Source organism: Ixodes scapularis, unplaced genomic scaffold (genome assembly GCF_016920785.2).
Source record: "Ixodes scapularis isolate PalLabHiFi unplaced genomic scaffold, ASM1692078v2 PGA_scaffold45__5_contigs__length_3442486, whole genome shotgun sequence".
Taxonomy (NCBI): Eukaryota; Metazoa; Arthropoda; class Arachnida; order Ixodida; family Ixodidae; genus Ixodes; species Ixodes scapularis.
In genome coordinates this window covers 438325-448019 of record NW_024609874.1, presented here as the reverse complement: position 1 = coordinate 448019, position 9695 = coordinate 438325, and positions in this window count along the sequence as shown.

Below are 9695 nucleotides of genomic sequence, written 5' to 3'. Positions count from 1 at the left end.
GGCGATTATTATAGAGCGACGCCGCAAGCGCACGAAGACAGTTCAAACAGGTGTCCAAATGACAGCTCCAGATTATGCTCTCAACACTTGGACCTATCAAGGCTCCCGATGGTCTTAAAGTACCGCATAAAATAAAAAGGGACATGGCGCGCACGTGCACACGGGGACTGCTGAAATCGGGTTCGTCGCCGCTCGCCACGGCCCGACGGGCAGACTAGCCACTGGCCGACTCATTAAGAGAGACCCCTCCGCTCGTGGCGCCGCCTGGCCATTGCCGGCTGGCTGTCATGCACTTGCGCCATCGTGCCCCAAACAACACTTAAAAGCATGATATCGCACAATGTGAAAGACCTCACTGGAAGCTTCGATCGATCATGACACCGCCTTTGTCGCACTTCCTGAGTGATGACTCATTTGCGAAAGGTACGTTGAGGTGCGCGGAGAAATAAAATTCCGGGTGCTGATGAGGATCATGCGAGTCATTTAATTTTATTGCAGCTGTGTGAACGTTATAGTTGACGCAATCATAAAATTCTGTGCCCACTGACACCAACTTGACAACAGGAACCGAAATACACACGAACCTTTCTATGCCACAGAGAGAGGAGCGCTAGCCGTTTGGAGCGCTTCCCCAACTCCGACGTTACCGCGCCGCCTCGAGGCACCGTCAGTCCGTTGGCGTCTCGCAGTCTACCGTGAAGCGAAGAGCGAACGCCGAGGAGAAACGAAAGCGACCCCCCCCCCCCCCCCCTTTCCTCATACCCCCTCTGCCCTCTACAGCTGGTTGAGACATTGCGGAGGGCGCTGGCAAGGAGGAGCCTGCAAGAACAAGCACCCCCCCCCCCCCCCTCCTCCGCCCTCCACAGGAACCGGCGCGTTCACATGGCGAAGGAGCAGGCGAGCGACACCCAAACCAACCCTGAAGGCCCGAACCCCACGCAGTAGTTGCGAAGCGGAGCTCACGTGACCAACCCAGCTATGAATATACCAGCGCTCACCGCGACTCATCATGGCCATGGTCCTCAGGCTCACGCCATCACGCAGACTAATGCGATCACCGGACTCATATCCACACAAAGACTCACGTCTTGATTCAGGCTCATGCTCATGAGCCTCGAAACTCACAATCACACTCATGAGTACTTCACTTAGCGCTCAAGCTCACACTCACACTCAAGAGTTTTAAGAACTAACAATCACACTCACGGTCAAACTCACGTTCATGCGTTCGTAGGGCTCACACTCACACTCACACTCAAAGAGTTTTAAGAACTCACAATCACGCTCACGATCAAACTCACGCTCATGAGTTCGCAGGGCTCACACTCGCACTCACACTCATTAGTTCTCAGAACTCGCGATCACACTCGCGATCAGACTCACGCTCATCAGTTCTCAGGACTCACACTCACACTCACAAGTTCACGTAACTCACGATCACACTCACACTAACACTCACAATATTTAGAGACTCGCGGCCTCACTCACGATCACCTCAAATCTGATGGTGAGCGTGAGGGATCGTGAGTGATCGCACTCATGAGTGAGAATGCCGAGGTATGCTCACGCCACTCACCGCCCTCGTGCACCGCCCTCGTGCACCGCCCTCGTGCACCGCCCTCACGCCCCTCACCGCCCTTGCGGTCCTCACGCCCCTCACGCACTGATGGCCCTCACGCCACTCAGGCCAGCTTCAGATGGGGCAATTTCGCCCAGAAACTACGTCGCAACACCAGCAACACGGGCCGCCCGCGGTCACACGCAGCAACCAATTGCTGCAATTTGCCATCGTCATCATAAAATTTTATTTTTCTTGCACTATTTAAACACAATTACGCGTTATAAACGTGTTTTTATGCATTTAACTTACGTTGAGAATACTAATGCACCTTTCTGAAACAGTTTATTTCCAAAAAAACGATCGATTTCAAACCAGAACCAAGTCTATCGGTGTCATCATCACCGGCACGAGGTATCACGTGAAAATTTTGCGTCCCTGATTGGATGCAGCCGCTTCAAACGTATTCGAATTGCTCCGAGTTGCTTGCTTATATCGAGCCGGACCCGATCTCAGCAATTCGTGTCGATCTAGGGAAAGCTAGAGCAACAACCCGTCATTAACACAAAAATTGCTGAGAAAGATGCTCGATCTGAAGGGGGCCTCACGCACTCATGTCCCTCACACACCTCACGCACTCACCGCCCTCACGGCCCTCACGGCCCTCATGGCTCTCATGCCACTCATTGCATTACACCATGGAATCAACATGTCATTGACGCATTAGGGCCCCTTCTTCCTAACGAGGTACGCCTCTGGGAGTTCGGGTGCTCTTTGATTCTTGCTTCTACCTAAAATTTTGTTTTTTGGCTCTTGGCCATTGATAAAAAACGAAATCATTTAGCCAACAGGCGGACTTGTTTTCATCGGGTTCTTATGGTCAGAGCTAGTACCGGTGAAAATTAAAAATAAATCAACCAATAAGATCCATGATATATATTTTAAGGAGTAAACCCCTTGCAATGTATGTCTTTTAAACAGCTGTACTCACTATAATATAGGTTTTTGCTAAATTTTACTTCTCTGCTTGTCATCTTTCCTGTAAAATATTTATATATTATCTGCTTTGCCCGTCTTTGTTATGAAGAAAGTTTATTACGATCTGTTTTCGCTCTCAAGAAGGGTTAATACAAACAAATGTTTATCCAGAAAAATAAACTCTTACTCAAAGCTATGCAATCGGTTTCGTTGTGATGTTTATTTTACACTGCATAAATTTAAACATTTATAAACGTTTATAAACGGGACAAATAAAGACGCAATTAAAACGCACTTTTCAACACATTGATTATCAGGAAGGTTTGAATAACCCGTTTTTGACGCATATTTTTGTGTTCATTACGTATATAGAACCCAGTCCCACCTATAATATCGCAGATCAAAATTCTGCCATCTGGAGGATTCATTGTATTAAAGGACATTGATATGACAGATCATAGACCTGCCGAAGTCAAGGACCTCTCAGTTAATGGCCCATCTGAAATTAAGCGCAAATACCCACTAGTGTCATTGAAATGGACTAGCATGGGAGCATTCGGTGCCCACCTTAGAGGTACGTATGCTTCAACATTTTTTCTTGGTTTGTGTAGATTACTTTCAAGGCAAACATCATGGAACTTGGGAATCATATCATTATTTCGACCTCGTGCTTTAAAACGAGATAACGATTTGATGAAAAATATATTGAATCTTATTTCAGTATTCCTAGCCTATGTTTTGAGAAAAGAATGTTAAAATATAGATACGTCTTAACAAAATATTTCTTGTTTACTAATGTACTTTACCTAGCGCAAAAATAGTGAATTTTGCTTGCTTGATATTACGTATTTGCAAATAAACAAAGCTTTGTGAAAGCTTTTAGATAAGATGGAACGACCATGCTCGGTCAACATTACCAATTTACAAAGAAGAAATTAGTATGTACACTAAAAATAAATCAAGACTTTTTGCGGAAAAATAAAATTAATTTTACGGAACAAAATTCACACAATCGCTGTCGGTAATATGCGCGTTTCGCGACTTGCGCGGAGTCGACATTTTCAATAGTTATCTGGCACAAAGTTTTGTCGCTAGAGCCTAATATATTTTATGTAACGACTGGACATACCGTAAAATGATTTAACATTTGTATTGTTTACAAAGAATTGTTTTTGTAATAAAAAATAGAAAAAACAGAATACATTATGCAAAATGTTTGAATACGGAACTATGTATCCTCGCACTAAAATATTTTAGAAACTTGGGATTATTCAGGATTATTCGGACAAGTGTACGTGTTCAGTGTTTTTAAAAGCTTTCATACAAATTTAAGACACGTATCTTTTTCAAAAATTAACTCAAACGCAGGAAGATTACGTATTCTGAAATATTTTGAATAATATTTTTAGAAAAGGCCATCTTCATTTTATTGATCAATTTAAAAAAAAAAATAAAAAAATTGAGGCCCATATTGTTCCCCATACCGCCCTTGAAAGACATATGCGATAATTTGTTTTTCTATTTGCAATTTACGGCGGGCTCAATACGACCAAATTAGCAGAACTGTTTTTTGTTTTTTTTTCGAGTAAAGAAAGATAATAAGTTGCCGATTTCAAGGAAGGGCAACAAAACGGTTGAAAAGTATAAGCCTGTGAGCAGAGTCTACCCTTGGAAGCTTTTGTTGAAATCAACTGTTCATAACCAAAAGTGTTTTTTTTTTTAGTAGGCAATACAAGCACTTTTTTCGGGGACAATAAAGGGACTGTACCATATCGTTGATTTTTGCAACCTCTTTTAGATGCGGAGCATCTCTTGCTCGGGTCTATGTCCCGCGGCGTCGTAGTCCGCACTCACACTACGCATGCGCAACTCTCCTCCTTCCCTCTCCCCAACAGCTGCGCGTTACTCTCTCCGCTCTCTCTCTCTCTCTACCAGCTGCGTGCACTTCGCGTGCGTTCGCTTCTACTCACACCGCGCGCGCATGCGCAACTCTCCTCCTCTAGTCTCCTCTCCTTCAAGTGTGAATATAAGCAGCGGTAGCGCGCTGTTCAATACACTAGGGGAGGAACTGGCCGAGTGGGCTAACGCGTCTCAGCTCGGAGCGTGGAGCGAAAGCTTGCGCTGGGAACCTCCTGGGTTCGATCCCCGCCGCCCCCGCCCGTTTCGATCTGGATGAGTTCCGTACCGGCACGCGTTCGTGTGATGACTACTGCGTGATGCACGTTAAGAATCCCAGGTTAGCGGTTGTACTGCACTGGCTAAATTTCTCATCTACAGCTAAGAGACCGATTACCCGTCGAGGCGCATCTCCATCAAGGCTGTATGAATATAAAGAGCAAACCAATTTCTGCGCGCGTTCAGTTCACCGCTGTTGACTCCACTTCACTCCGTTCTTCCGATAAAGTGTGATGGAACGATGCTCCGCATCACCACATGGTTCCCTTCGGGAAGATGGTGTAATTTTTTTACTTACAAAAGTCGGTGAGGAAACCAACTTGAAATGCTCCGCTTACACTCGTCTCTTTATTAAGCCGGATGTTTGGCGGCGACAAATTCACTCGCAAGGTGAGGAACGGTATTACCGGTACAAGGAGTTACTGTGAAATGGAAGGCACAACTATTTTAAAAGGCTATCGTTCTGGTTTATTTGAAAAAAAAGTTTGAATACGTCTCCCGGTACACAAACAAAACAATATATATTTCGTAAGTGTTAAAAGTGTCAGCAGAACATGATTATCTCACTTTATCCGCAAACGCCCTTGTTGCGCAGTTTGTTTCATTCTGTAAACATAATTTTATTGTTGAATTAACAGTGCAAATACGACAGGAAGGAGAGAAAAGGGAGACAGGATAGTGCGCTGAACTAACAACTGACGTTTAATAAAAAGAGAAAGAGGAAGAAGAACCGAAGAATGCTTTTAAAACATGCATAATGAAAACCCGCAAAAGCATATGCTCTAGCTTGAGTTGCCTGAAAATGAATTGCTAAGAATACCAAGCTTTAAGCTGGTCGCTTAAATGACTTGTTGAAATCGATTGAGTCCTGGGACGACATGAATAGAAATTCCGGTAGAAAAAAGAAAGAGGAAGTTTACGTTTAAAATATTCACCGAATCTAAGGACCGTTAAAGATCGCGACTTAAAAAGTAAAGTTCTTTTTGTGACAAGGCCACGGACGGCGCGCTTACGCAGGCATCCCCACAGGACAGAATAACCTGTGCCTCGTAGAGCTCGCGAGTTCGTCGTTCCCCTAAACGTTTCAGGATTTTTGTTTTCCTGAACAAGGCGGAGCACTGGCAGTCCCTGACATGTATGGCAAAGTGGCCTGATGGCGACGACTTTAGTGACACGGCATGTTCTCTTAGACGATCGTTGACACACCTTCCTGTCTGACCCACATACACTTTCCCACAAGTAAACGGTATTTCGTAAACGACCGCACATTGGCATTCGACGTATCTTTGTTGATGTTGAACTCCACACCCATCTTGCTGCTGCTGCTTGTTGTTAATTTTCGGACACAACTTCTTTAGTTTGTCCGGTGCGTACAACACGACTTTGACGTTATTTTCATTTTCATTTCATTTTCATTCATTTTCAGGCAACTCAAGCTATAGCATATGTTTTTGCGGGTTTTCATTATGCATGTTTTAAAAGCATTCTTCGGTTCTTCTTCCACTTTCTCTTTTTATTAAACGTCAGTTGTTAGTTCAGCGCTCTATCCTGTCTCCCTTATCTCTCCTTCCTGTCGTATTTGCGCTGTTAATTCAACAATCTGATCAACCAACTAGCCCACCAGATGATCGTGATGCAACTTAATTTTAGTTAAAGTATAACTGAGTTTGTCACTTATAATTTTTTTGTAAATGTTTATCCTCGTGACGAACAGCATAAAACCAAACACAGAAGTTATTCACATAAACTATGCATTTCAAAGTGTTTTGTAAATGATATGACATCTCTGAATTGAGAAGAAATGCAGCAAGCGTGTTTCACTGATCTATACAGCGAACACAAAAGAATATTTGAAGCGATCTGGGGCGTATCAATAGGCTTGAATATACAAATTTTGATTTGTTCTACGAAAATGTGCTATAGCTTATGGAATTGTAACATATATATGGGTTTTTATCTTATAGTGACCACGAACTGCTTGATAATTATATGCTAAATGAGAATGTTACAATATCTATACTGCCAAGTTATTTTCAACAAAGAGAGGTCGTTTACTTGAAGCGTATGTAATGGTGATCATACTGAAATCCCTGAAATAGAAACATGAAAGAACATGAATACAGTCTTCACGAGAGAGTTGGTAACGGCAGCGACAACAGAAAAGGATAAACACACACCAGGCGAGGTACACAGAGGAGCACAGAAGCATCATAAGCACAGGACAAAAAATAGCGCATCATTTGCAAAAATATTATGAACCACTGGTTTGTAAAATGATATGGTTCTATTTTCGTTACTTAGTTTCATTGTACAATATTGAGGTCAGGCGAAGTAAAAGATGCTAAAGTTGAAGCCTGGGTGAGTTGGTATGACATACTTAATAATTCGTTTTTTTTGCGCTGTTTTAACCTTTTAAGTATGTCAGTTGTTTTTTGCGCTGTTTTAACCTTTTAAGTATGTCATACCAACTCGCCCAGGCTTCAACTTTAGAACAGCGCTCTGTCTGTGTCCTCCTTTACCCTGTCCGTCGTTTTTTGCGCTGTGTTAACCTTTGAAGTAAAAGAGCTGAAATAACGTGTACAATCATGTGCTGATTTCAAAACAATTTAGCACATTAGTATATCAATGAGATAATATATTTTTACATTTGTGTTACTTGCTTTTAAGGTCGTTCAGTCTTGTTCAATATATGCCTGGCCAACAACGTTTCTGCATTTTATGAATTGGTTCCGAAGATAATTCCTTCAGATTTATTTCATTTGTCTTAAGGATGATATAACGGATTTTTTAGCGCCCACCAGGTTATCCTTACAAAATAGTTGACATCGTAAACAAGAGTTACGTAGGTTGATATCAAGCATAGTGTAGTGCAAAATTTTAAATGCTTGTTATTTTACGTTAGAGGACATAATATATGAGGATACTGAAAAGTATTATAAATTTTGGTTGTTTTATACAGTATTTACTCGAAATGCACTCTAAGCTTTTAGGGCCTGACTAAGTGACGCTATTGGACCCAATAACGCTTTTTAAATTGCATAACGTTAATGGGGTTTCAGCCAGTGTTTCCAACTAAACAATCAAATATCCGCCGAATGCATTCGGAGACGCGCTAAAAACGGCTGAGGTTAGAGGGCAGGGCAAGAAATTTTGTATTTCAATTTGCTCGTTTTTAATTTAGACACACATTAAAACAAAAACACTATAAGAAAATGTTTTTTTTCCTCAGACTTCCCCTTTATACGCAGAACAATGTGCGCTTGCTCATCTAGCTTTTACCGCTAGTCCCAGGCGTTTTGCCGCGACTAACAAAATTCGCGTCCACCATTTTGAAGTTTCGTGCAATAATCGATGCAACTCAAAGTTTCGATAAAACTTTTCGCACATTGCGGAAACGTGTTTACAGTTGTAGACTCGACTTTTCTGGCGTGGGTTTGAACCTTGTTTTAACCAGCCTAGAATTTTAAGAGCATAAAAGCGCCATAGTAACCTTGAGACGATGGAAAATACAAAAAAGCCGGGACAGAACAACGAAGTCTCTAACCTTGAGATGTATTTAACAACCATCGTCTTGTATACATGTCACGGAGCTTCATCACAATTCAAAGACCTCTTCGCCCACTTCACATTGTGCCCTCGCCCTCAACCTATACCGACAAACGCACACAAAAGCAAACACGCCCGATACACAAAGGGGCATCAACACGAAAAGGGAATGCAAGAACCTCCGCACTTGGCAAGGTCAGACTGAACCCAACAACACTTACGAGCTCTTTCGTTCCCCTATCAAGAGAAAAACAAGGTTTTTCGAAAAAGAAACCACAAAAACCACACCCAAAGAAAGGGAAGAATATGAACCGCGAAACAACTGACCCATCATTGAACCAAAAAAATATAAACCTAGAAACGTTTTCGTTCTTTTATCAAGGGATAATGAAGGTTGACTGATGCAGTTTCCGGAGCTTAAAATACGCAAAGTTTCTCTTAACACTCTCCTATGGCTTTCCTTCACTCTATGTAAGACTTCAGTGCCCTCCCACTCTGGTACACAGCTGTTGCACTCTACTACATGTTTAGCAATTTTAGACTTCGGTGCAATATTTTTAACCGCCCTTCTGTGCTCTATTATACGATAGTTGTTCGACTTCGTTGATCTGTCAGTTTTTTTTTTTCCTACGTCTCGGGGTTACTATGAATATCACTCACCAGCTCGCCTGCGTTTTTTACCTTTCTTCATAAAAGCTCTTTTTTAATTTATGCATATTCTTCCTGGCCTAATTGATCTGGCGCACTTTGAAACGCATTCAGGCGTTCACGTGCGGGTCAGTTCGCAACACGTTTCAGTGCTTTCCAGCATAATATCTGAATGACTTTGCTAGCGGCTTTATTTAATCCACCACAATTAAGTTTGCAGTAATCAAAGCTGACCTCCACTATGACTTTCCAACTAACCTCACCAAGTAACTTAGCATCTTGGGATTAATAAACATACGCGTAAAGTAATACATTAAAGACCGCCTTAAGGAACACTAACATGACCTATACCCCGCTTAAAATTTCACCAACCTGAAAACGGCAATTTTATAATGGCCAGAAAATATTAAACACACACACTCACACACACACACTCACACACACATTAGACTAGCAACAAGGCTTTAACGCTTCAGTTTCCGTGTTTAGTTATTGCTTGACTGGTGTTTGTATTTAAGGTTCTTTTCTTTCCATATTCTTATACGCTACCAGTAGTCTGCTTGAAGTATTGTAGTTTTTGTTGTTGTACCCCTAAGCAGGATCTGATCATTTAGATGAACATAATTATGTACGCCACCACTGATTACACCTAATTTATTGCAGCATCCTTCGTCGAAATCAGAATTAGTGATAACAAGGAGAAGCTAATAAAAAACTTTACGGAGACAACTTTGATCACATGGAACGAAGTTGTGACTGGATCGTTGATTCCCCTTGGCCCTTGGAAGTA